Source organism: Myodes glareolus, chromosome 13, assembly GCF_982192425.1.
Source record: "Myodes glareolus chromosome 13, mMyoGla1.1, whole genome shotgun sequence".
NCBI classification, from domain to species: domain Eukaryota; kingdom Metazoa; phylum Chordata; class Mammalia; order Rodentia; family Cricetidae; genus Myodes; species Myodes glareolus.
The window spans coordinates 32978810-33005555 of record NC_142038.1 but is presented as its reverse complement, the minus strand read 5'-3'; the positions used below and the strand labels follow the sequence as shown (position 1 = coordinate 33005555).

The 26746-nt window shown below is 43.6% G+C and overlaps 1 long non-coding RNA gene across 1 annotated transcript; it reads left to right on the top strand.

Annotated features, from left to right (window-relative positions):
- Nucleotides 1-21520: 21520 nt before the first annotated feature.
- LOC125390589 (uncharacterized) lies at nt 21521-26104 on the top strand. Its single transcript, XR_015005354.2, has 2 exons — nt 21521-25397; nt 25816-26104. It is a non-coding gene; the product is annotated as an uncharacterized LOC125390589 (long non-coding RNA).
- The last annotated feature ends 642 nt before the right edge of the window (nt 26105-26746 follow it).

Sequence of the window (26746 nt, the reverse complement as noted above, 5' to 3'; positions counted from 1 at the left end):
CCTGAGAGAAATATTCTTCTGACCCAGGGCTTTGTACATTTGACCTACCAGACTAGCTTGCCGTCACCTTGGCTTGGTTTCCCTTCATGCTCCTTAATCTGGCTCCATCCAGGAACTCAGTGGTCCCTTCCCATATGGTTCCCCTATTCTCTCTTTATTCTGTGGTTCCAGTGAAGCTGTTATGATGACTTCTCGGCATGGCTGTCTCCTGCTCTTTAGAGACAGTGATTCTAGCTCCTGACTACCTGGCCTGCCACCAGTCTACCCAGACCTCAAACTACAATCAGCGTCTAATACAACCAGGCTATCCAATTTTTTCCACATAAAATGCTTCACAGACTTCTCACTGCTTCAAGTATGGTACATGTTTGCAAACCTTTATAAACTGGCCCTGACCTCCTCTATAATCCTATCTTAGGCTACTTCTTTCACTTCTTAAACAGGAGTTTTGTGCCCTACCTGTCCTATGACAAAAAGAGAGCAAACAGCATCAGGTGCCCTGCTAGCGCTCCCTAGGTTTTTTCAATTCCCTTTGCCTGGTTGTTTTTTTCCTTCCTCAGCTTCCAGGAAAGTGTTTTCTGGCTTCCCATCACATTAAATCATCTTCTTCTGTTTCCCCACTGAACCCCATTCCCACTGTACATGCCTGGTGTCAGTCTACCTGCGTGAACCATACAGTTCCCAGAGGAGATGAGGAAGTGGTCTGTGTCTCCATTTTTGCACAGACAATAGCTAGACGGTGCTTGCTATTGTGTATGTAATGAAAAAAATGTTTGATGAGTGGAAGTTCATTTCAAATCTTCAGAAAGTCCTAAGATTGACCTATGCACTTCCAGAAACAGGGAAAAGGGGGCCCACAGGTTCATATGACCTTATATGACCACATACAGTAAAAACAGGTTACTTTTGTGCAAGACAAACTGCAGTAAGTTAAACCCCTTTTGCCTGTCTCTCCTCTGTGTTTTAACAAATGTCTAATTTTAGATCCCTCTCACCTGCTCCACTTCCAAGGTTTAAAGTTCATGATTAATCTGTGTTTGCCTTAATGCCGCTGAGAATGCGCCAATGACCTCAACTGAACTGGCAAACAGCAACTGAATAAGGAATTAAAAACAAAAAACAAAACCAAAAAACCCTCTAGATCCTAAAGAAATACATTCATGCAAGATTCTGTTGTAGACCTTTGCTCACTGGAAAATGTACCCTGATTCCAAATAGCAATGGTGGGCTGCAGTAAACAACATTAAAGGGAAAACAGTCCTTGTTAAAGAAAATGCTGTTTCAGGCTAAAGTCCCAGAGATCATAAAAGATACATGATGTGATAAACAAAACCAACCAGACAGGCCTGTTCGGTGACTAACCACTGATTGAATTTTCCAACGCGCCTGGACTGTCTGAGAGATAAAGCATTCACAGAAGGTCCATGTTAAATATTAGGCTGTCAGTTTTTTCTGTTTTCTTTTTATGTTTCTACTGAGGTCCAGGAACAGTTGAACATTTTCCTTCCTCTTTCAATTTTCTTCCATTTCTTACTCTTATTGGCTGTTTGTATTTTTGAATTTTTTATGATGTGTGAAGACTGGCAAACAGTTGCTATGATTGTCAAATGCCTTAAATCAAGAAGAGAAAAATGCAATAAAACAGTTTCCATGGTAACCCACTGCAACTTAGTACCCCTGGATTATGAGCCAGCTCACATCCATGATCATTACTTGTTGACAGGCATAAATGGAGCCTAAAAGCATTAATTTTAGAGATAGAGCCGAGATATAGGGCTATGTTATAATAACGTTTCAATATTTCCAAGGCAGCAACAGCAAACGGACACCAACTGTGTCCCAGTTTAGATGACGTTAATAAACTAAGCAGAAAATTTTGGAGAAATTGACACGCTTTCCTCTCTAGGTGGCATAACAAATGTGCGCTCCCCTCTTGAGGCTGCAAGCAGTAGCAGACACGTGTTTGATGGAGTTAAAAGAAACCCAATGCCAAACGTCATATGGAATGATAGCTGGGCATGTTAATGAAGGAAGAGCTCCAATATTGAAGGATTCTTTAAAATGTGGGTAGTAGAAACTCTCTTAGAACATATATAGGTATATTTTAGTATGCACAATCCTTTCTTCCTTTTCTTTTAGTGATTTTTAAAGTGTGTGTGTGTGTGTGTATGTGTGTGTAGAAAGAGGCCAGGAGAAGGTGTTGGCTCCCTTAGAGCTTACATGTAGTTGTGAGCTACCCAACATGAATTCTAACAAACACCCATTCTCTGTAAGAGCCTTAACTGCTGAGCCATTTCTTCAGTCCCCTCTTCTTTCTTTTTAAAAGATTAGATTGAACTGAAATGTGAACAACTATGTATTTTTCTACAAATTCACATCAATATTCCAACCGATAGCCCTTGCACTACCATCAGATATTTTATTGTTGTTTTTTTTAAGATACACTGAATATAGCTACTTCCAGCTGGCTTCTGTAGTTCCCACTCGCCAATGTAATCAACAATTGAAAGACAACGCTTTTTAAGCTGTGATATTTCTAAATATATCTTTATGACAACCCATAAAATCTGTAAGGATTTAGTATAATAAAATCGGTCCATTTTCTTAACATTCAGATTTTAGCTAAGAGATAATTTCATTTTTCTGAAGACTTCTGAGTTCTCTTTCCCCCCAAACATTTTTAATAATAGATGGGATTTGGGGCCAGCAAGAGAGCTCAGCAAGCAGAGGTGCTTGCCACCAAGCCTGACGACCTGGGGTCTATTCCTGGGATCTCCATGGTGGAGGGAGAGAACTCCCACAATCTATCCTCTGATGCCACACCCATGTCATCGCCTGTGTGCACACACATATACTAAATACAATGGAATGAACAGAAAAAAAGAGAGACATGCTGTTACTTCTGGACACGGCGGCTCAAGCACTGAGAAGGTGGAGGCAGGCTGATCAAGGGTTCAAGACTAGCTTTGACTATTTATCAACTTTGTAGCCTGGGGTACATGAAACCCTGTCTTAAAACAGACTGCGCCAGACAGCTAAGTGGTGCCTTTAATTGGGAGGCAGAGATAGGATGATCTCTGTGAGGTCAAGGCCAGCATGGTCTACAGAGTGAGTTCCAGGGCAGCCAGGGATACACAGAGAACCCTGTCTCAGGAAAACAAAAAATGAAAATCAATAGCAACAACAAAAAAATCGGACTGTGTCAGTTGCAGGAAAGGGGAGAAAGAGGAGGCAGAGTGGAACAGATTGTTTTTCTTTAAAGTTTGGTCTTCGTTATCTTCTGTCTCCTATTCAGAGGGAGGAATCAGTATACCTCAGTTTCCACTTCTGTACTCTTGGGTTTAAAGTTTCAAAGAAGGCTGCTACAATCACTTACTGAGATGGAAGTACGCCAGGGGCCATACTGAACAACACTTGATGCAAATTAAGTCCTTTGAGTAATGTTCGCTGCTGTTACTACCATCAAGACCACCAACCACTACCATCACCATTACTACCACAATACCAGGAGCATCATCAACACAATCACCACCACCATCACCACCAACACGGTTACCACCACTACCGTTATCACTGTCTTGTGTCCTCCATTGTGTTTCAAGTCCACATGTGCCTAGAAATATTTGCTAAATTGAATGTCTATTTGTTAACTGGATGTTAAGAGTGTTTTCAGTGACTAGCTTTGTTAGAATCTGTGAGATTTTCAGGAAATTTGGTTTTGTGGTCTTTCTTTACGAGCTCTGTACCCTCAGAGATTCACAAAGCACTCGTTAAGGGAGCTCAAGTGTTCTGTGCAAGAAAGCTATCTCCTCGTATTGCCAATTTGCAGAATTAAGCCCCTCGGAATACTGCAGGGCCTCTGAACCAGTGCGGCACAGACTGTGTTTAACCTATTGACCTGAGTGGCCACAATTTAAGAATTCTACCTATTTTCAAGCAGTGATTTAGAAACTTGCTAGCTACTCCAATGTTTCCAATTATTTTTCTTTTCCTCGCTTTAAAGAATATAACCATTTCCAATACAAGTAATTTTCTTCCATTCTAAGACTGTGGATTATGTCAACATAACATTTAGCTTGTCTGGAAAAAAAAAAAGACACTGGCCCGTTCCTATCCTTCTTTCAATAATCCTTTCCATTATTGCTAGTCATCTCTGTTCGCCTTCCTTGGTATAGATTTCTCATATGTAAACAGTCTCTCTGTCTGTGTCTCGTTCCCTGAGTCAGTGTTCTTGTTCTAGGAACACAGAGAAAATAAAGGCTATCAGGTTCCAGCTCGATCCCCAGTCTCCTAACATGGAAGAACTTGTTAGTGCATGATTGTTGCCAGTTTTCAAAGCTACTAAACAATGTTTGCCCCTCATCTGAAGGAAGACGTTGCCTAGTTGAGAGCAAAGGGTTTTTAAAAAATGTTATTGTTTTCTCCCTATTGCTTTGTTGGCCTTTTAGCACAGGGTCCCACTCTGCAGCTCAGGCTGACTTGAAACTGGTGATCCTCCTGCACCATCTTTCCAAGTGTTACTGTCAGAGTCATGCACCACCACATGCCAGTGATGATGCCATGCGGCTTTCGTCTGTTGTCTTCACTTAGAACATTTTATAATGGTTTGTTTTAAAAAATAATTTAGATCGTATTCTGCATGTTAGGTGCCCTTACTGCTAATGCATTTTCACCTAGCAGCCGATAGCCCCAGGTGGTTTCTCATGGCCGGCACTGTCTTTTTCTTGCAATGATTTCTTCATAGTCACCAACGCTCCATCATATATATATTTAAAATGTATCATTATCTTTTGGGTGGGAGTCAACTTCATACCATTATTTATTTATTTTTAATTAGCATACAAATTATTAGGCATCATTCGGATATTTTCAAGACGTGTTTTGTCGTAGCTGACATTTTCCCCTTTCTTTAACCTCTCTTTTTCAACCTCTTTAGGCTCCTTTTCCTTTTTTCGGCTTGCTTTGCTCACAGTCAAATGTTTACATTACAAGATAGGATCCACGTATGAGGGAGAACATGATTTTTCATCTTTCTTTGTCCTTCTGAGTTTGGGTCACCTCCCTTAATACTTCTGAATGGTCTTCCACTGTTTTGTATATCCCTTGTGTAAATGTCCTCCGTTTTCATTATCCATTCATCTACCCACATCTTGGCTTCACCCCATCTTTATAGAACTTCTGCCTCTGTTCCTTCGGCTGCCTGTGTAGGAAGACGCTCAGGGTCGCCTTCAGCCTGAGAGACTTCACCATCAGACACAGCGTGACTGCACCGGCATGGACAGCAGAATCACGGGAACAGTCACCCAGAGGGGTGCTGTTTCAGGATGACGACGAGAAGAGTGACCTTAGTTTTGGGGTGCAGTTCTCTCTAGAGCCCACTCTCCTTCGCCCAGGGAAGGGCATGACCTCGGGTGGCAGCAGGAGGGTGAGAGGATACTGAGCCTTTCCTGGTTTGGTCAGCCTGTCCCTGGAGACAGTGTCTTTCTTACTCTGCATTCCCATGTTCTTTTCACTGTATGGGAAAGATTGGACTTAATGACTGCATTCCCCTTACCAGGGGATGCTGATCAGGCTAGCATCTCTGCACTTCTGCTATGCTCCCACAGGTTCTCTGTTATGGAGACTTTGAAAGTTTGTAACGAAAGGGGGAAAAGGAAAAAGTCACTGGGGCCCAGTTTGCCTGTCCGACTCTGCTGAGGCTCAGAAAAATGATCTCTGAAAACTGACCTCTCCCAATTTCAAAAGAGCAGCAGATGTGGGCAGGGAGAGGTCCTCTGAAGTTTCCTTCCGGATGGCAGAGGACACATCTTCCTGGAGATAGTCAATTGCTGTGACTCCCTTCCCAAGGTAGCTTGTTAGCAGAGGAGACTGATGTGTATCTTAAGGACAAGTGGAACTGAGGCCACACCCAGGACCCAGAGAAATTTATCCCAGGGTACATCGTCCTGCTTCGGGCCCTTCCAGCTCCCCTAAACCCATTTATCATTTCTCTGACCTCACCTGTCTGTCTCCTTTCACTCTTTCTTTCGGAGAAGGCAAAGAAGCAAAGAAGCGTCTCACTCTCTTCAAAGGTTACTTTTCACACTGCCTGGTAACACATCTGCAGCCTTCCCTCCTTTTTGTCTACTGCTGTGTTATTTCAGCAGGTTCAACGACTGACACACCAGGGGAGAAAAAGATGGTTTACCTTTTTGTAGGAATGTAGATTCCTGAGCTCCCCACATACCCCTGCCCTGTATTCTAGCTTCTGTACCCACAATCGGCCCCCTAGTCTTTGACTTCTACCAGGAAATGACATAGCTTCCTATGAGGACTCTGGGTAAATCCCTTCATTTCCCTAAAGACAATGCAAGACAGGAAGTCATCAACTTCGGTCTACAATTCTCTATACTGTCTTACCACTCTGCTACCAACCTCACTTCATTATTTTAATCATGGAGCTTCTATTTGAATTACAGTTTTATCACTATCTGTTATTGTCTGGTTGGTTTTTTAAAACTTATTTTGTATGTATGAGTGCTTTGCCTGCATGCCTGAAAGCCCACCACATGTGTACCTGGTTTCCATGGAGGTCAGAAGAGGGCATGGGTATCCTAGAACTGGAGTTACTGATGGTTATGAACGACAATGTGGGTTCTGAGAACCAAACGTGGCACTCCCAAGTACATTCAACTTATGAGGCATCTATCCAGCCCTTTGGTTGGTTTTTGAGGCAGAGTCTCCATGAATTGCCCAGGTTGACCTTGAACTCTTGATCTCTCTTTTTCCTACTGAGTTGGCTGGCGCCAGGAAGCCTACACTTTCTGCCTTCTTACTTAGAATTTTTTAAAAATGACAAGACATTTGTGTTGTTTACTATTTCCACACTACAGACAAAATATCTAATACTTACTTAGTGATAACTGAATTAAACTGCTCTGGAATATATATATATGTATATATATATATATATACATATATATATATTTACATAAGTACATTTAAGTAATAGGTAGCATAGGCTGATGATGTCAGATTCCTTGCCCGAATAGTACTTTGGTGGTGTGTGGGAAGTCCTTCTGTATATGTATTATCTTTATTGGTGAATGAATAAAGCTACTTCCAAGCAGACAGAGGAGGAAAAAAGGTGGAGCCATGGAGAAGCCATGGAGTTGCCAAAGGAGGCAGATGCCTGGGAACCTTACCAGTAAACCAAGAGCCTGGTGGTAAAATATAAAATAATGAAAATGGGTTAATTTAAGACAAAACAGCTAGCTAGCAATACACTTAAGTGACTGGCCAAGCAGTGTTTTAGTTAATATAGTTTCTATGTGGTTATTTCGAGTCTGAGTGGCCAAGAAACCAAAGGTCTCTGCCAATGCTTTAGAAAAAGAATTGATGGAATTCAATTTGTACTCTTTCGCAAATCTGGAAACAGCTTCACCACCATTATGAGAAGAAACAGAGAGGACTGAAATACAGATCCCTGGATATTAGTGGAAAGAAGGAAGACCTGCCCAAGAGATGGGTCATTAGCAAGTCTCCCTGTATCTGATCATGCAGGGAACAGGATCTCAATAGCATAGGGGCACATCATGGAAAACTCCCCACGTAATAAGGAAATGAACAGGGACATCCCCACCCCGTATCATGAATGCAGAAATCATGGGCATTCTGAACTCATTCACCTCTCTACTTAGCCCAGCTTTGTCAAGATAAGCCTTTTATTGCACTGTTCCAAGGCATTATAGAGGAGGTAATTTACATGGCAGTAATTATGTTGCTATATTTAGAAGTATGCTCTTTACTCTTTCCTGCTAACTTACATTTGCTTGAACATTCAACAGGCTTTTAAAAACTGAGAAGGCATGTATATGTTACTATATAAAATATGGCATTTTGATGAAGCACAAAGTTGGTATATCTTCTGCACCTTAGAGGTTCTGGGAAAGACCAGAAGAATACTAACTCCAAAGTTCCTTTGTAAAATAATGTAGTGTAGAGAAAGAAAAACGCCGTGCTTGACAAAAGCTAGAGTTATTTGAAAGGAGGGGACCTCAATTGAGAACAAGCCTCCACAAGATCCAACTGTAAGGAATTTTCTTAATTAGTGATTGATGAGGGAGGTTCCAGCCCATGGTGGGTGGTGTCATCCCTGGGCTGGTGGTCCTGGGTTCTATAAAAAAGCAGGTTGAGCAAGCCAGTAAGCAGCACCCCTCCATGGCCTCTGCATCAGCTCCTGTCTCCAGGCTCCTGTTCTGTTTGAGTACCTGTCCTGACTTGCTTCGATGATGAAAGTGTAAACCAAATAAACCCTTTCCTCCCCAACTTTTTTCTTGGTCATGGTGTTTTGTTACAGCAATAAATACCCTAACAGTAACACCCTTTCCTCAAGTATTTATTTTTTGGCAGTGTATCATGATGTAGCCCTGGTTGGCCTATAACTCAATGTGGAGGCCAGGCTGGCCGTGAACTCACAGAGATCCACTTGCTTCTGCCTCCCTAGTGCTGGGATTGAGGGCATGCACCACCACCACATGCCACTGGTAACAGAAGATTTTAGATGTTGAAAAGCAGAGCATAAACCTTTATTTATTACGTGTTTAATGCAATATGGGTGCTTGTAAGAAAATGAAACAGAGTTCTAAGCATTTTAGCGCTGGGTTTGTTGAAGAAGTGGGTAGCTGTGGAGAAGTATGGATAGACCAAAGATAATGGAAATGAAGTGGGGAAACTGAGTCACCAAACTTGTTTTCTGAGATTTTTCTCTCTTTGGGGCTCAGTGGGTGATATCCTACAACCTGCTTCAAAAGTTTATAATTCCCCAAGCTTCATGACACGCTTCAGAGAAGAAAAGAATAAAGTCAGAGAGATCACCTTGTTTCTGGAATGTTCTCAATTTCCATTACCTTAAAATAGTTAATGTGCCACAGTGTTGTGTTCTGGGGTAGCACATCCGGAACCTTACCCACGTCTGATTATAGGGAAGCTTCTATGGGCGTCACTTCTATGGTTTTTCTCTTCAAGTATTTTTATTACTATTATTCTGGATGTGGTACCTTCAAGCTATCAGTTTTTTGCTTACTTTGTTTTTTTTTTTTTAAATATGAGGTCTCAAGACACAGTGGTTTATAGTTATAATCCTCAAACTGGAGAGCTTGAGGCAGGAGTAGCACAAGTCTGAGGTCAGCTGGGGCTATACAAAGAAAGTCTGTCTCCCAAAAAAGCCAACCTGACATTGATGCATTTTTCTTTATCCCTGAGGTTCAAACAAAGAAAAGGAAAGCAACTATTTTGTGGGACAATTTATCTGGATCTTTGACTTAATGCAGGCCCTACCAACATTTACTTCATGGTGCTAGTTTGTTTAACCTTTGCACTTAGCAAACACAATCAGTGAGGCCCACCGGAAGTTGACTGGCCATCTGTGCTGTGTCATATAGACGAAGCATGGGGCTTTTCTTCCTCTTCTGGTGTCACTGGTCTCAAGGACTTAGTCAAGATAACAATGCTCCTCTTTTGTGTTGATGTATTTCAGGGTCAGAGCCAGTTCTGGAGGGGACAACACACACAAACGTGCACACACGTTTTCTTTCCTTATCTATCATCTGTGTCAGTCAAGGCTTCTATGACAAAATAAGATCAAAAGACCAAGCACACTTATTCCCTACATATTTCATGTGACACAAGTGTCTTCATAAGGAAATGAAAAAACAGGTTAACTTCTGTCGTCTTGCGCTTGCACTTAGAAGGGTGTGCTGCAGTGAAATAAGATTGGCGAATGAAAGGCTATGTACTGGTCACAATCAGGCCTGTTGTTTTGGTTTGAATGTGAAATGCTCCTGAAAGTTAGTGGACTCAAACATTTGGTCACCAGCTGGTGGCTCTGGTTGGGGGCTGCTGGGGAAACTTCAGGAGTTGAAGCCTCATTGGAGGAAGTGGGTCATGGTTTACTAGAGTGGACCTTGGGGTCTTGCAACCAGGTCCCATTTTCCTGTTTCTTGAGTGTGGATGTCATGTGACCAGCCAGTCTCTTGGCCCTTTCTTTGCCTGCTGCTTTGTCGTCCCAGACATAAAAGACTGTATATCTCTACATCTGAAGCCAAAATAAAACCTTTCCTCCCTTAAGTTGTTTTTATTAGTATTTTATTACAGCAAGAGACATGTAACCAAGACACTTGTTAGATTGGATTTTTATAGGACCTTTGTGTCTTTAGAGACGAGTCTCTTTCACCACGGTAGCAGGACAGTTCCTCTCATGTGAGGATCCAATGACCTTTAGAGGAATCCTTCCTAGGTTTTATGACCTGGTTGAGGAGAGAGACCTTCCTGTTCTACTCTCTCAAATTCCTTCAGCTTAAAATGTTTAGTAGGCCAAGGTGTTACATTTCAAGTTACTGTGTCATTGATCCCATAAGGCCTTTTCCGTTCCAAAAGAAAGGAAATTGTGCTTCACTGAAAAACTATGCATCTCTGCATTCCTTGCCTGGCAGGTCAGGTGAAGCTAGGCTTCCTTGGAGCGATTCTACATCTCTGTGGGCAATTTATAGACATGCAAATCTTACCTGTCTTGTTGAATTAACTGCACTCCTCCTCTATCACTGGTGGAACAAAACGAAAAGCAGCCCACGGTTTTGTTCTATCCCATCTTCCTTTCAGTCCCGTCTTCCCATGTATCACTTCTCATTTGCTGGCTCCTCTTAGATTAATGACCAAGATCAAATCTTGAATACGTGAATGTTTTTTATACCTGTAGGGAGTCATGGTTTTACCCTTCTTCCGAAAATGACCTTTTAATACCTTTATCCTTGACCTTTAGCCGTCCTGTTTACCACCCGTGGTAATTCTTTATGGTTTCTAAATAGAGAAATTTTGTTTCCCAAATTTGATAGTTAACAAGGATAACCATTTCTGTGTGCATGGTGGGCTACAACCCTAGGGCCTGAGTGTTCCAGAAAATCTGGAATTGGTGGTTGCAAAAACAGTATCTTTCATAATAGAATTAGGAAGACAGATAATGTCTCAAGTTTATCTGATCTCTGTTGCAGAACCCAGGCCCACCAAAGATGAGAGAAACGGAGGCGATTTTAAAATCTGCACATATTCTGAGTTGGATGTGGTGGCACGTGTGTACAATCCCAATACAACGGAGGTGGCAGTGGCAAGGAGGCTCCACAGAGTTCAAGGCCATTCTGGAAATCCATCGCAAACGTAAACTCACTGAAGCTTTGGCGACCTACACAAGAACTATACAAGGTCAGGCTCAGCACCATTTCATCACGCAGCGCAGCGGAAGGGAGGTTGTGAGGCTCAAGGCTTGCGGAAGGAGTACAGGCTTGTAATGGGTGCTGGGAAATCTTCCTTCTTCAATGTTGTAACCTCTGGCAAACCGTTCCTATTTCTGTAACTAGCCTCCACTCATGAATAGCCACCACTAAAATCAGTGGAAACAAAGAAAGCAACATAAAAGTAGGAGGGACTTTGTGGGGAAGGGCTGAACTGGGAAAGTGGACTAACAGGAGAGGGAAATTGAAGGTGAAAACGAACAAAATCCAGTATGGACGTGTATGAAATTACCTAAGCCCAGACCCAAGGGCATCTACTCCCTATATTCTGGCCTCTGGCCACCCACATGCACAGACGCAAACAATCGTTCACACGCGTATATATCAACACACAAAATAAACATTTTTTAAAACCATGTGAAGTAAAAACCCAAACCAGACAAACAAGTAAATCAAAGTCAGCAAGACTGCACCGGTTTGAGGAGTCACAGAGTTGAGGGTTCTGGTTGGACACAGTTTTTCTTTGCCCAAACCCATGGGAAAACTTTATCGCCAACGTACCAGTATGGAGAGCTGTCGGTGTAGCAAAACGGCGGGAGAGGGACCTTGGCGGGAAGGGGCCACGCAGAGAGTGAGAGCCCGTGGCAAGGGAGGGTCAGACACACAGCACTGGCAGAGAGATAAAGGAAGGGAAGGAGGGAGGAAGGGAGGGAAGAGAGGAAAGAGAGATAGGGATACAGAGAGAAAGAGAAAGAGGAGAAAGGGCAAGGACCAGCCAGCCTCTTCAGGAGAGCTGAAAGAAAGCGGAAGTGGGCGGAGCCTGTCTCTTAAAGGGACCTTTGACACCTGCGTAGAGACGACTAGTGAAGAAGCAGCCATAGGACCCTGGGCTGGCCAGGACATTGCCTGGTTTTATCCTGGCAGGTGGCAGGGGTCAGCATAATGCCTGAATCTAACAGATGGGATCTTTAAGAAGTATTAGTCATGGGGTCAGAGTCCTTCTGGGTGGCTTAGTGCTTTTCTCATGTGGCTGCTTTCTGGACTATGTACCTGCTTGGCCATGCCGGTGAGACTCTCAAGCAGGAACTGAGCAGAAGCACACACTCCATTATGGACTTTCAGCCTCTCCAACTGCGAGCAAAAATACACCTACACTTGACTATTCTGTTATAGCAGCAGAGCACAGACTAAGAACTCAAGCCAGATGTCAAAGTCGAGAGTGCCACAGTGAATTTACTCCTTTGAAAGTGGGGATGACAAGACAAACGTAAAAATTGTCGGGTTTACCCAACGCCACGCCAAGTCTCTGCTACTCTCTTGGGTACAAAAACAAACTGGGGCGATAAAGAGAATGACGCTTTTTTATTCATCGGATTGGTCTCCTTAGGTACGCTTTATATTTTACTTACGTTTCCCATAATGCCGAAGCCCATAATAAATGCCTGTTAACATTTTATTGAATAGACTTGATTGGAGTCAAATTAGTTATGCAAAGCAACCTCAGCTGATTTGAAACAAAGCTTTCTTCCACGGTAGCTCTGGAAGGATGGCGTATGCTGCTTTCGTGGCTGGTTCTAGCTTTCCATTTATTCCAGCCACACAGTCTCAAGAGTCCCAGCGGGTGTGTAGTGAATAATTTAGAATCTAGAGCAGTTGTTGTAAGTGAATACCTGGACCTACTTTCTGCCCGAAAAATCCCTCTACGTTCTGATTTGCATAGGACTGTTACCACAAGGGCTTCAGCATACGCACCATCTAAGTCAGCGGTCCCCAACTTGTGAACCCTGACATTTTCACAGGGGTCGCATATCAGATGTCCTGCATATCAAATACCTACATTAAGATTCGTAACAGTAGCAGAATTACGGCCACGAAGTAACAATGAAATAATTTTATGATTGGGGGTCACCACAACACAAGGAACTGTATGTATTAAAGGGTCACAGCCCTAGGAAGGTTGAGAACCATAGCTACTCAACAAATCAGTGGCTGTACTTTACACTCCGTAGTCCCTTCCTTCCCCAGCTAATGTTCCCAGGTCAGAATTCAGCTGACAGGCCTGAGGCAGGGCAGTCTTAGCATACCGAGAGCCCTTTAGGTGTGTGCTAACAATATTTTGATGTACTCGGCTTCTCCTTCCCCCAAGCTGTTTCCTTCCCTGCCTGAGCTGTTTGGTAATGTCTCAACTGCTGCTGCTGAAGCCTTTCCTGGCAGGCTGCCCAGGGAGCAGCTCGCTCTAGATTCTGCCTCTCTCCAGGAGTGGCCTGGTCTCCGTATAATAATGGGCAACACTGAAAGCAGCAAGGCGTTGGGACGACAAGGTCAGGGTGCCTTTCATCCCTGCAATAATCAACCAGAGTAGCTCTTCCTCAGACTCAGAGAGAGAGAGAGAGAGAGAGAGAGAGAGAGAGAGAGGAGTCAAAAGAGCAATTACATTTCACACTCACTCCAGAAAAGGCTTGGATCATGAGACAGAAAAGAAAAAGTGGATTCTAGCCTCATTCTTAGCCGGTTCCCTTCTGGTCATTTTTGTGATTGACACATCTTCAAGGCCATAGCGAGTTTCAGCTCGACGAAGTGAGAAACGCCTTCTCTGCCTGCAGATGAGACCCTTCCTAGACATTTAGCAGTGTCAGCATATTGCAAAAGAATGCAAATGAGCTGCAGGATCTATAACCAGAGACAGCAAGGAAAGGCCATTAATTATTTTTTTTTAAAAAAAAATGTTAACCCTAGCAGACTGTATAACAAGCAATTGTGCTAATTTCAATCTGTAATCAGTCCCTACATTAGCATAACTTTATTTATTTATCATTAAGGCAACCATTTAGAGAATATAATTCGGTTGGAAATGTCAGTAATTTTGCAGTGGCAGATTGCTGTTACACAGCTACCTCTGTTTGACCTTACAGCTGCCAGGACTAATTACTTTAATTGCATTAATTGCACTGACCATTCTGGTGGTAAATGTAGTTGCTGTTACTCTTTCACCATTGAGCAAATCAGCCTGGCTGTGTTCTTAGCAAAATGGGCCAATACACTCCGGTAAAGGTCTTCGTGGATTCCTTTTGTGTTTGAGAGCCCAGATGAATCACTTGTTAGTCCATCAGGGCCTCTCATCGACAGCAGGGATTTTGAAGAAAGCCTCTGAAAGCTGAAAAACAAATTCCAAGCCCTCCCAAACCCAAATCACAGCAACAATAACACACACACACACACACACACACATACACACACACACACACACACACACACATACACACACACACATACACACACACATACACACACATACACACACACATACACACACATACACACACACACACACACACACACGGAGCAGAGAAACTGCTATAGTTCTAACAGATTCTCATTCCTTATTGGAAGTTGACTAAAGTACAGTCAGCTGACTAATGACAAATGTTTAAGAAAGGATTGGTGCACTTTTGATAGTAAATTAAAACTCTTTCATCAAATGCTTCAGAACGAAGGCTTCTTGAAAACTCAGGGCTGTTTGGACCTTATAAATTGAACAGGTAGCTTTCCTGGGAATTAGACTCAGCAGAGATTTAAATATTTGACTATAATGTGACTGAAGGCCGATGGCCCTGAGCATCTATAAAACAGATACTTTCTCCTGCCAAGAGGTGTTCCTCGGGACATTTGATAAGTAATTTACTGGTAGGAACATATCTATTAGTCGAAATGAAGTCCATGTGAAGTTACCGAGTCTGCAAGTCAGAAGGCTGGATCACCCCATGCATTAGCTTTCCAAGGCAGGAAACAACCGCCTGTCACCTTAGGCAACCCTCTAAGCTCCGGCTAAACGGCAGGTGCTTCGTTCTTTCTCTCAATTTCGTTTTATGTTTGCACTACTAGGTAATCAAACCCAGAGCCTTGTGCGTGCAAGGCAAGCACTCTAGAGCTGTTCCCAAACCTCCTCGGGTGTTTTTAAGTTGTATCATTCAATAAGTTGAGTTATAAAAACAGTTTGGTATGCCATGACTTATACTTATTGGTCTTAGTACAACTTTTACACATTGGCTAATGAGAAAAGTTGGCCTGTACTGAGTGAGTGCTAGGTTCTAGGCCTTGTTTAGATATTGCCACCCCCTGACCTTGAACCTTTGATTCTCTTACCACCACCCTTAAATGCAGGCATTACAGGTCTGTGCCACCATTTCTGGCTTATGCGGTGCTAGGGACTGAACCCAGGGCTTTGCACGTGCTAAGCAAGCTTTGTGCCAAGTAAGCGATGCCCCAGCCCTATTTTTGTTTCTTGAACATATTTGCTTAACCTTTCCAACAATCTATACAAAACACACCACTCACAAATGCTGCTAGACCATGGAAGTTTTGCAATTCATGGCAGGATCAGGCTTCCCCAGCCCTTAGGGAAAATGTTTATTTAAAATTTAATTTCATACATTGTGTGTGTGTGTGTGTGTGTGTGTGTGCGTGTGCGCTCATGCGTGCGCCATGGTGTGAATGTGAAAGACCAAGGACAACTTGATGGGGTCATTTCTCGCCTTCCACCTCTCTGTGTGCTGGATCCAATCCAGATTCTTAGGTTTGTCTGCTGTGCGAGATTGCCTCACTGCTGCACGAATTCTCACTGTAAGTCTGCAGAGGGCTGATGGAACGGCTCTTCTCCTCGGCCAGTAACTCCTAGCTAGCTGTCTCTGGTTCCTCGTCTCACGGAACTCCAGTTTGGCAATACATCTCCTTAAAGGGAGACAGCTGGATCTGAATGAATCGTAACTCGTGGAATGCCTGTGCTGTTGCTTCAGGCTACATTCTACTCATCTTCAAGTTTTCAGGCCGTCTGTCACTTCCTTGAGAGAGCCTTCTTTCCCTCCGGTCTATCCCGAACGCTTTATCATAAGTTCCAATAGGCATGCTCACAGCCTGCAGCTGAATAATTAATGATGCCAGTTTTTTACCTTTAACAGGGAAAAAGGGATAGCACTGGCTGGAGTTTTACTGTTACCTAGTCGACTAACTAGTTAACTAACTAGTTAAGCAACTGGCTAATCACTACACAAAGCTGAAAGAAATTCACAAACTCTTCCGGGTGTACTCTATAGTCCCCCTACAGTATTGCTCCGCTAGTTTGTTTGGTAATGCTGTGATCCAGGCCACACCCAAAGGCAGCTGGGGGAGGAAGCTGTTTCCATGGCTTACGCAGCCCAATCACAGTGGGTTATCGTGGGAGCTCAGGGCAGGAGCTCAAGCTAGGAATCTGGACGGATGGACTAAAGCAGAGACCATAGAGGAATGCTACTTACTAGCTTGGTTCCTATTGCTCAGCCTGTTTCCTTATACCTTCCAGGACCACCTGCCCGGGTGGTACTGCCCACGGTAAGCTGGGTCCTTCCGCATCTATCATTTCTCAAGAAAATTCCCCACTTTAGCTTTGGGCCAGTCTGAGGCAGCCACTTCCTCAACTGAGGTCCACTCTTCCAGATGACCTAAGTAAGGGTCAAGTTGACAATTAAGCTAACCACCACATCGCTTCCATACGTATGTGGCAGGCTTTGTGGCTTGTTTATTTCCAGTTTTGTTTTCAAACAGAGTCTCACTATGTAGCCCTGCTCGGCCTAGAGCTCACTATGCAGACCAGGCTGGCTTAATGTTCTCAGAGATCTCCCTGACGCTGTCTCCTGAGTGGCTGAAGGCTGCTACGTACATACTTAGCTACATGAAGAGAAGTCACAATACGGAGGGGTTTTCGGAGGCAGGAGTTCGTGTAGCTCAGGCTAGCCTGGAACTTGCTTCATCCGGTGCTGGTACTGACCTTGGCTCTTTATCCTCTTGCTTCATACCTCCCACATGCTGGGAATACAGATGTGTCCCACACCTGGTTTAGGAGTTGCTAGAGGTGGAACCTAGGATTTCAAGCAAGTCGGACAAGTACTCTACCAGCTGAGTAACATCTTCGTCCCACCAATGGCTTTTACTTAAAAAAAAAAAAATCCACCTCCACCTCACTGGGCATAGTGATGGCTGCCTGTAATCCCAGTACTTGGGGGTTGAAGCGGGTGATGGTGAATACTAGGCCAATTTGGGATATTGCAAAGCCTTATTTTAAAAAAATCTAGAACTTGACCAGATGTGGAGCCCTCAATATAGACTTTTGAATAGAAAGCAAGTCCCTTAGGCCTAGACTTTTAGCCTTTCCTCTGTTGCCCCTTTACACACAGCTAACTCCTTGGTTACGTCTTATGATTCTGCCAGGTCTGGTGTTAGGCCGTAGTACCTTGAACACTTTGCAACATAGAACAGGGGCAGGGGGGCAAGGGAGCAGTATATTCTCTGCATGGAGAGAAATGCCACAATGAAACCCATTAATCTGAACGACTAATAAAAAAAAATCACAATGTACCGGGCAGTAATGGTGTGTGCCTTTAATCCCAGCATTCAGGAGGAAGATGCTGGCGAATCTCTGTGAGTTCGAGGCCAGCCTGCTCTACAGAGCAAGTTCCAGGACAGACTCCAAAGCTGCACAGAGAAACCCTGTCTCAAAAAAAAAACAAAAAAAAAAAAACAAAAAAAAATCACAATATAAAACTAAAACCAAACAAAAGTGGGGAAGAGACAACCCAACTTTCTGTCTCTATCATTGGTTGGGTGTGGCTCCTTTGAGCTCTTAATTTTCCACACCCTTTCTGACTTTTTCCTTCTGAACTCCTCCTTTTTAAGACTCACCTCAGACAGCACATCCAAAGTTCCTGGAGTCAACTCCATCAGAATTCTCAGAATCTCGCTTCTCTCCCATCTCTCTGTCATGTATCATGGTTTCCCTCCATCTTTCATTGCCTGCATGTGTGTTGCTGTTTCTGCCTCTCAGTTTCCCACTTCTGTAAGCATTCACACCGCCACACTGCATTCTCCTGTGGAGAAGCACTGGGATCCCCTGACAGCCAGAAGATGCGTTTGCCAGCAGCGGCCAAACACACCTCCCAGGATTCTGCTATTGCAGGCCAAGGTCACTCTTCGCCAGAAGCAAGATCAGAGGTAAATCCTTCTATTTTTCTTTTGTCATCACAGTTCATCTTGATGTCTTAGAAATGATACTAATGATTCTTTATTCTTAGCCTGAACATGAAGGTGAAAGATAAAATAAACTCAACATTTTTATTTTCATTTTTGTCAGCAGAATTGACTTTTTTTTTAAAAGTCTAGTTTGCTTATATTTATATGTACGTTTGTGTATTTGCCACAAAGGTATGGAAGTCAAAGAAGGATATCAGAAGAAGGTGTCAGATCCCTGGAACTACCTGACTTGGATGCTGGGAACCGAAGTCAGGTTCCAAACACATAAACAAAAACCCCAAATGAAGCCAAAGGAAAGCAACTACATTTATTCTTTTTGGGGGTGGGGAGGAAAGGGTTTATTTCAGCTTACAGGTCCCAGTCACAGGCCGCCATGAAAAGAAGTGAAGGCGGGAAGCCAGGACAGGAATCGAGAGGTCGGAACTGAAGTAGAAGCCATGGAACAATACTGCTTTCCAGCTTGTTCCCTATGCCTCTTAGTGTCCCTCTCCATCCTTCAACCTCTCCCACGTGCCCTGCCCTTTGCTTTCTTTCAAATCCATGGCCTCTTTTTCTTAATTATTGTTGTGTGCATGTGTCGTGTATGTTTGTGTGTGTATATGTGTATTCCTAAATACACAATAAACCACCTGCTCAGTCTGTAAAGATGCTTGTATGTATGTTTCCAGGACTGAGCATCTGGTATTGGATAACCCATCCCTGTGTTATTCCCTGGGGAAGGCTATTGCTCCCACTCTCAGGACTCCTTAGTTGCCTGGAATTCTTTGACTAGGGCTGAAGCCTCATAAGCTCTCTTCTTTGCACGTGAGCGCATCTATTGGTGTCAGCCTCTCTCAGGTTATTTTTAGGCAGCCATGTTGGTGAGCAGAACTTTCTTCTCTACAGCACTGTTCTAGTGCTATTGAATTGCTTTTGTTCTTGGCTGCAGGTTCTCTGAGCTCCTAGGCATGCTTTAAAAGGCTGAGCTCAGAGGAGAGTTCCCTAAGCAACCCCATTGATTGCTTTAGTTTTCCTTCCATCTCTAATAATTTTTATTGTAACGTTAGAATTTAATTTTCTCTTCCTTCTGGGCCTATCTGGATTCTTTAGGAAAACAAAACAAAGACTCACTGGACCTGGGACCAAACACGCACGATTCCTTTGAACTTTCAAAAATTTGTTTTTCCATACTGTGGGATGCATTGGCAATAAAGCTCAACACTTGTGTCTTCTTAATTGAATTTCCTTCCTTCTCCCAAGCTTAGCCCTTCTTTGTGTTCTACAGCAGTCCTTTCTTGACTCTCAGAATCAAGTTCCGAATAAATGCCTCCAAGCTGACAGGCTTCGTACCTTTGTTTGTCTCTGCTCCTCTGCAGAGATCCTGGGGAATCCCAAGCCCTAGATGCTTAGCAAGGGCCACACAGGGCTTTGCTGCGATGCACGAGTAGGAAATGCCAGCAGACCGAGTGACTTCAGGAGAGGTACTCACTCTCCCGACACTGAGCTAAAGGGGACAAATCACTCTCATCCCAGTGACTGAGGCCAACATTCCTCTTCTGTGGTCTTTGGTACCCAGAGGTATTCTTCTGAGGGATTGGAGGAGACAAAGTACCAAGACGGGAGAATTGCAAACACAGAAAAACCAGGTAAAGAGATGGTAGATGCTGTGTGTAGAGACAGTGCTGTGAACATGTGCTAAGCACTTATCCCAAACTCACCATTTCTTACTGCCAACACTGTTGGAGCATAGGAGAAAAGAGAGCGTTACGTTACTCTGTCTCTTAAAGTCACCATGCCCGGGGTGGGGGGTGGGGTGGGGGGTGGGGGGGGTGGAAGGGGGGTGTCGTAGGGTAATAAACAGACCAAAAATACAAAGTAGCTGAAGAAATAGCTTAGTGATTAAGAGCACTTGGTTCTCTCAAGTGGACCTAGCTTTGTTCCTAGCACCAAATGATGGCTCACAACCACTCACAACTTCAGTTCCAATGACCTTTTCTGGCCTCTGTGGTCATTAGGCAAACATGCATATGGTATGCACACATTTGTGCTGGCAGAACACTTATTGTTTTTTTTTTTTGTTTGTTTTGTTTTTTGTTTTTTTTTTGGAAACAGGGTTTCTCTGTACCTTTGGAGCCTGTCCTGGAACTCTCTCCATGGACCAGGCTGGCTTTGAACTCACAGAGACCCACCTGCCTCTGCCTACCGAGTGCTGGGGTTTAAGGCGGCATGTGCCACCACCACTTGGCTCAAGGCAGAACACTTATACACACGAAATAATCACAAATAAATATAAAAAGTGAGATACAGGCGTCTCATCTAGGTGCATCAGAAAAGTAATGACCTTATGTCATAGTTAGTTTTGACAATTTGACATAAACCTAGACATCCCTGGGGAGAAGATCAACTGTGGAATTATCTCTATGAGACTGATCTGTAAACACATCTGTAGGGCAAAAACTTGATTGCTAATTGATGGGACATGTCCTAGGCCACTGTGAGAGGTCCTGGCTTGGGTTGAGAAGAGTAGCTAAAGGGATCAGAAGTCTGAGAGGCAGACAGTCAGCAGTTTCCTCCACTGTCTCTGCTTCAGTTCTTGTTCCAGGTCCCTGCCTTCCCTTTCCTTGAGGAAGGTATGTAAGGTATACGATGAAATAAACCCTCACATACAACTTTAACCCCAGCACTCGGGAGGCAGAGACAGGCAGATCTCCAAGTCTGAGGCTAGGCTAGTCCTCAAGGTGAGTTCCAGAGCAGCCAGGACTACACAGAGAAAGACAAATATACATACACACATACATACGTATATACATATATAGTTTATACATACACACATATCACATATGTGTATATGTGTGAGATGCTCAAATTTATGCCTGTTACAGCAAACTTTTGATTTGGATATATTACCAGTAATTTTAACATTTATCACTGGGCTATTAACATGTTTTCTTTCTTAGAAAATGTACCCTTTATGTGAGTATATTTCTGCCAGGTGAGTTTTTATTTGTTTGCTTGTTTGTTTTCAGCTTTGAATTCTATTGATGAGATTTCTAAGCCACACTCCAAGAGAAAGATGAGTGTTACCATCCTGGCGGCCGTGGATTTTGTGGTCCTTAAAGGAACTGGTTTTCTTGGTACATTCCTGTCAGCTAAACAAATAAAGGTTCTTTGAAAAGTCTACTTTTAAATGCTAATGGAAATATTGATTTTTTTCACCTCTGCTTTTTTTTTTTTAAACCAGAAAATTCCTATTTACCTTCCTATCTCCATTCTGAGTTCCGCTCTCTTCCGTGTTAGTGTCCCAGGTAAGTGCCAAGCCAAGGTGACTAAGTGGGTGTCAGGCCACTTGAAGAAACAGACAGAAGACTTAACTAATGGCATAGGTTTTCTGAGTCGATGGGCCCCGTCTCTTCTAATGTCTATCAATTCACCACAGGAACCTGACAGAGTCAAACGTTAAGTCAAATTTAAAAGCCCAAAGACAAAAGATGGGGGAGAGGTCCAATTTCAGAGTCAGGTAAAAACATCATAATTCAGGGTAAATCTTTATTATTGATTTATAGCCACAGACTGTTGTCCAAAGGTTTCCTCTTTAAATTAAGAATACTAATGATTTTGCATCCTGAAATAATGCAAAAGGTTGTAGATTTCAGAAAAGGGGATTAAATGTGTTACTCAACCGGAAAGTGCCAATAAGTAGATACCGGGTCTGTTTCCTCAGCAACTGGCCAGCATCTTGAGAAGCCTTGCACTGGGATCTGTGACGGAATAACCTGTTTGCTGAGGCTCCTACAACATCGGAACACTTTCTGATAACCAGATAGATTGAGACTACAAGTTCTGCCTAAGTAGTTTGGAGACAGGAGGAGGCGACGCAGACCCCATGCAAGGCATGTTGGGAAGCCTGGGCCTGGGCAAACTGCTGCTCATATTTTAGAGAAAATCAGTAGTTGCCAGGAAACCAAGGAAAAAAAAAAAGGATACTCCCTATCCTCCCCCTACAGGTGTTGCTAGGAAATTGTCATGGTGTGATTTGCTACTGAGCGGTTTAAGTTACCTTGTGTCTCTGTGTCCCTGATCATGCAGCTCACAAACCAGGTCTGTGATATCCTAGAGTGGCAGGGTTTCTTGCCACCATTACACAAAGAGTTTGTTCTGGGCCTGCAGACCCCTGCTGGGCGTCCTCTAATGCAATTAAGTTCTGGCACAGTGTACCCGGAGACAGGCTCAGATCCCCATCTGCCAAACTGCCCCCCTACCTTGAGATACCAACCACTGTTGTTTTTATCTGGACATCTGACTGGCCAGACGTGAGAGTTCCCATCATTCCCTCAAAGAGTAGTTCAAAGCATGGAGCAAAAGACATTTACTGGTTTACTATACAGAGCACAGAACGTTCTTAGAAAGAGAAAGACAGGATGCAGGGTTGCAGATAGTCTTTCTCCCTTAGGACTACCCCACGCTACCAAAGCTGATTCTAGAGTTCAGCTCCTCACAGGTTCTTCAGCTCTTTGATTTGGCTGTGATTGAAGCACAAATGACCAGGCTGAAATGAAGTTGGACAAGATGGTTATGGTCTGGTGCAAACAGACCTAAATGGACAGCTCAGAAGGGCCTGCCTGGCCAGATTCCTGCAGGCCTTCTGTGTGGTGTTCCTTCCTTGTGGGCATGGGCCAAGACCCGCTTCTGAGATAAAAGGTCTTATCATTGAATATTTGTGGCCATCTTCTTGGCAGCCAGGCGGGAACCCAAAGGTAGAAAGATGAGATAAGATTTAAGTGTTGATACCCTGCCCCGGAGAAGAGAAGATTTAGCCAGAATGGCTTGCCTTACTAAGGGAAAATATACCAGGAACTGTGGTCAAAAGCAAGGACCGCATAATAGTATCTACCGTACCATCACAGTTGCTCAGGGCCCGCAGGGGGACCTTTCCCTATGCATATGACACATGGACTTGTCAGGTGAGTGCTGTGCAGGTGAAAAGGCATCCTCCAAGAAGCACAGCAAGGCTGCTATGCGGATGCACGCCCCTGCTCACTCTTGTGCAATGACTTAACAGTCATTTAGGCTGGCCTGAATTTCCTTTGTGGTTCTTTCAGACCGCAGCCAGCTCAGAGAGACAGAGGCTGGGCTATTCCCTCCTGAAAACAGCGTCTACTGTTCAAGCGGCAGACACTTTCATCTCTCCCCATCGACTCTGTGAGATCTTTAACTTGCTGTTTCTTAGAGTTCTAAAGCCAAGGAGAAATGAGGCCTCTGACAACTTCAAAGAGGTCTTTGGAAGTGTCTATCCCCAGACCCTCACTGAAGCATTAAGGTACACAGCACAGGCCCCCTCTGGTCTCTGTCCTTGAGACCTCTGGACCAGAGGACGGCAAGCAGACTGCAGCTGCCTCCAGTTCCAAAGTCTTTTGCTGTCTTCTGGCTCCTAATGAAGCTGAGCATTTTCTGTGGACGTCTTCACCCTTTTATCAACAAGACACTGGTAGAGGCCCTGGGAGTATCTCACTGAAAGGATGTCTGCTGAGCTGTATGAGGCCTTGAGTTCAAGTCCCAGTACCAAAAAAACGTAAACAAAATCCAATCTAAGGAAACTCCACTCATGCACACCCTTTTGTTTTGGTAAATACAGTGTACCCGAGACCATGGTCAATACAGAAACCAGAAAGAGGAGTTGCAGAGTCTCAGTCAGGTGTTGGAGCTGGTGTTTGGGCCCAGGGCTTTCATTCAGGGGACAGCTTGCTGACTTTCACACAACTTTTAATGAACCTAAACCAGTGGCTCTCCATTTTCCTAACGCTGTGACTCTTTAATACAGTTCCTCACACTGTGGTGACCCCAACCATAAAATCTTTATCATTGCTACTCTGTAACTGTAATTTTGCTACTGTTATGAATTGCAATGCAAATATCTGATGTTCAGGACATCTGATAATGTGACACCTATGAAAAGGTCAGTTGACCTCCCAAAGGGGTCATGACCTATAGGTTGAGAGCCACACTGGTCTAAATACTGTTGGCCTTGGGAGTGTCCAGTTGAAGCTTGAAAACTATAGATTAGTAGTTCTTGGCCTGGCTGTGCTCCAGACACATGGGGTCCATTAAAGGGATGGCTGGGAGATGCTCAGCGGAAAGGTGCTTGCTGCCGGACCCCAGGACCTCTGCTTGATACCCGGGAGACACAGAGTGAGAGGAGACAACTGGCCTTCTCCCCAGTTATCCTCTGACCTCCACACATGCATCATGGGGTGTCCATGTGTGAGACAGCTCTCTTGCGTGCGCATCCACATACACAGATAAAAAGAAAGACTGTAGTTAAAAAATGAAAAAAGAAAGAAGGAAGAGTTGAGAATAGTGAATACACATGGTTTTTTAAGAAACAAGCTAGACAAATTTGTAGTGAACGACTGCTTCCTCCCCTCTCTGCCTTGGATTATCTAGTTTCCAAATTCTGCTCTACAACTGAAAACTACATAGATGCCAATGTTTGCCTCATAGTTTCTGTGGTGTTTTGTGTGTTTTTAACAAGTTATCAAGGTGATTCTATTGCCCTGGCAGATCATGAAAATGCGGTAGAAGGGTCAGGATGCCCCCCTGCAGTGGATATACTTCATGCCGCATGGACTGGCGCTCTGAGTACCACTTCAGGGTTAGAAACCCCTTCCTGTGCTTGGGAGTGTGAGGGGAGGCTTTGCTTTGCAGATGGTGTTTGATATAACAAGGTCTGACTCCCCAGGCTTTGACTTTACAGGGGTGCCAAATCAGGAGCCATTCAGTAGACCCTCGGTCCCCTTTTTCGTTCTTTCAATGCTGGAGACCAAGTCTGAGCCCTTGCATATACTAGGCTCCTTTTCTCCTACCAGACTGCATCCTAGACTCTATACTTCTAACTTTGAATTTTCCTTCTTGCGCAGGCTAGGATGTCCTCTGCAATACCCTTGGGATGCTTAAGCATTGCGGTCGTTGAACATTTGCAGCACATCTCAGCTCCTGGTCAGCTATTCGGTCAATAGGAGGACGAACTGGCTAAATATCATACACTGCAGTATTCCGTCATCAGCAAATTCTGCAGATCCTCCAATATTTTAAAAGAAGGTATGTGTTAGATGATTTGGCACAGTTGTAGGGTAATATATGGCTCTAGGGGCAAGGACGTAAGTTGGGTTGAGCCATGATAGTAGATGTGTCATTAACATGTTTTCCATGTGTGGGATTTTCAGTTTACAGTAGGTTTCTGGAGGTCATGCAGGGTCTGTGCCTGCACTGTGAGGTGTAGCTAAGACAAGTTCCACAACAACAAAATAAACGTATAACCTTAAATTTAAGGAAATGATCTAGATCCGATTTCCATATTCAGTTGCTCAGTGTGTACCGTTGCTCCACCTTTAAGAAAGCAGGAGTTGAACACTCTGAAATCTGTCAAGTTTTCCATTTTAATACTCTGGGTTGTAAAAAGATCAATAGCTTATTCTGGGCCTGTTCATACTTCTTAATAGATTCTGGTTCCTTTCAGATACGAGAGATCTACCACAACCTGAATACTTCAAGGGAGGCTGATTCCTACACGTCTGGCAGACTCTCCCACCCATCAAATATGGACAAAAAGCACCATGGTGATGAGTATCACTTTGACTCTCCTGTGACTGCAGTGAAATAAACCTTTGTCCTGAGCTAACACTGACCCAGGAGTGAAAGAACTGAGACTCATGTCAATGTATTGAGCCTGGCATCCAACAATGCTGTCGCCCTCACTCTGTCTCAGCTTCCTAATATATGAGCCAATAAATCTACTGCTTGAGCAATTTGGAGCTGACTTCTCTGTTACTTGAAACTGAAACCCACCGAGATAATCCATCTTCTTTAAGTCTAAACCTCTCATTCAAGAGCTTAATTCATCCCTCAACTTTAGGTATCTTTTATTAGTTTCTTGACCATTTACCTTGTCTTTCTTTATTCTATTCTTTTAGCTTTATGACCCTCAGATGACTTACTACCTACTCATTTGCCATTTTGAAAAATCATTTCTCCTCTCTTCTCTTGGTCTATAGCAAACTGGCATTCAGAAGTGCTGAAGTGTGTGTATAACATATGTACCCCAGCCTTTATTCATACTCTAGAACTATATCACTCAAGACTGGTGTAGGAGGTCCTTCTGACTATGTGTTGCTTTCATTGGTTAAATAAAGAAACCGCCTTGGCCTTTTGATAGGGCAGAACTTAGATAGGCGGGGAAAAGAGAACTGAATGCTGGGAGAAAGAAAGCAGGCAGAGAGAGCTGCCATGGAGTCGCCAGAGTCAGACATTCAGACATGCTGAATCTTTCCCAGTAAGCCACGACTTCATGGTAAACACAGATTAATAGAAATGGGTTAGATCAAGATCTGAGAGTTGGCCAAGAAGAAGATAGATATAATGAGATATGCAGTAATTTAATTAATACAATT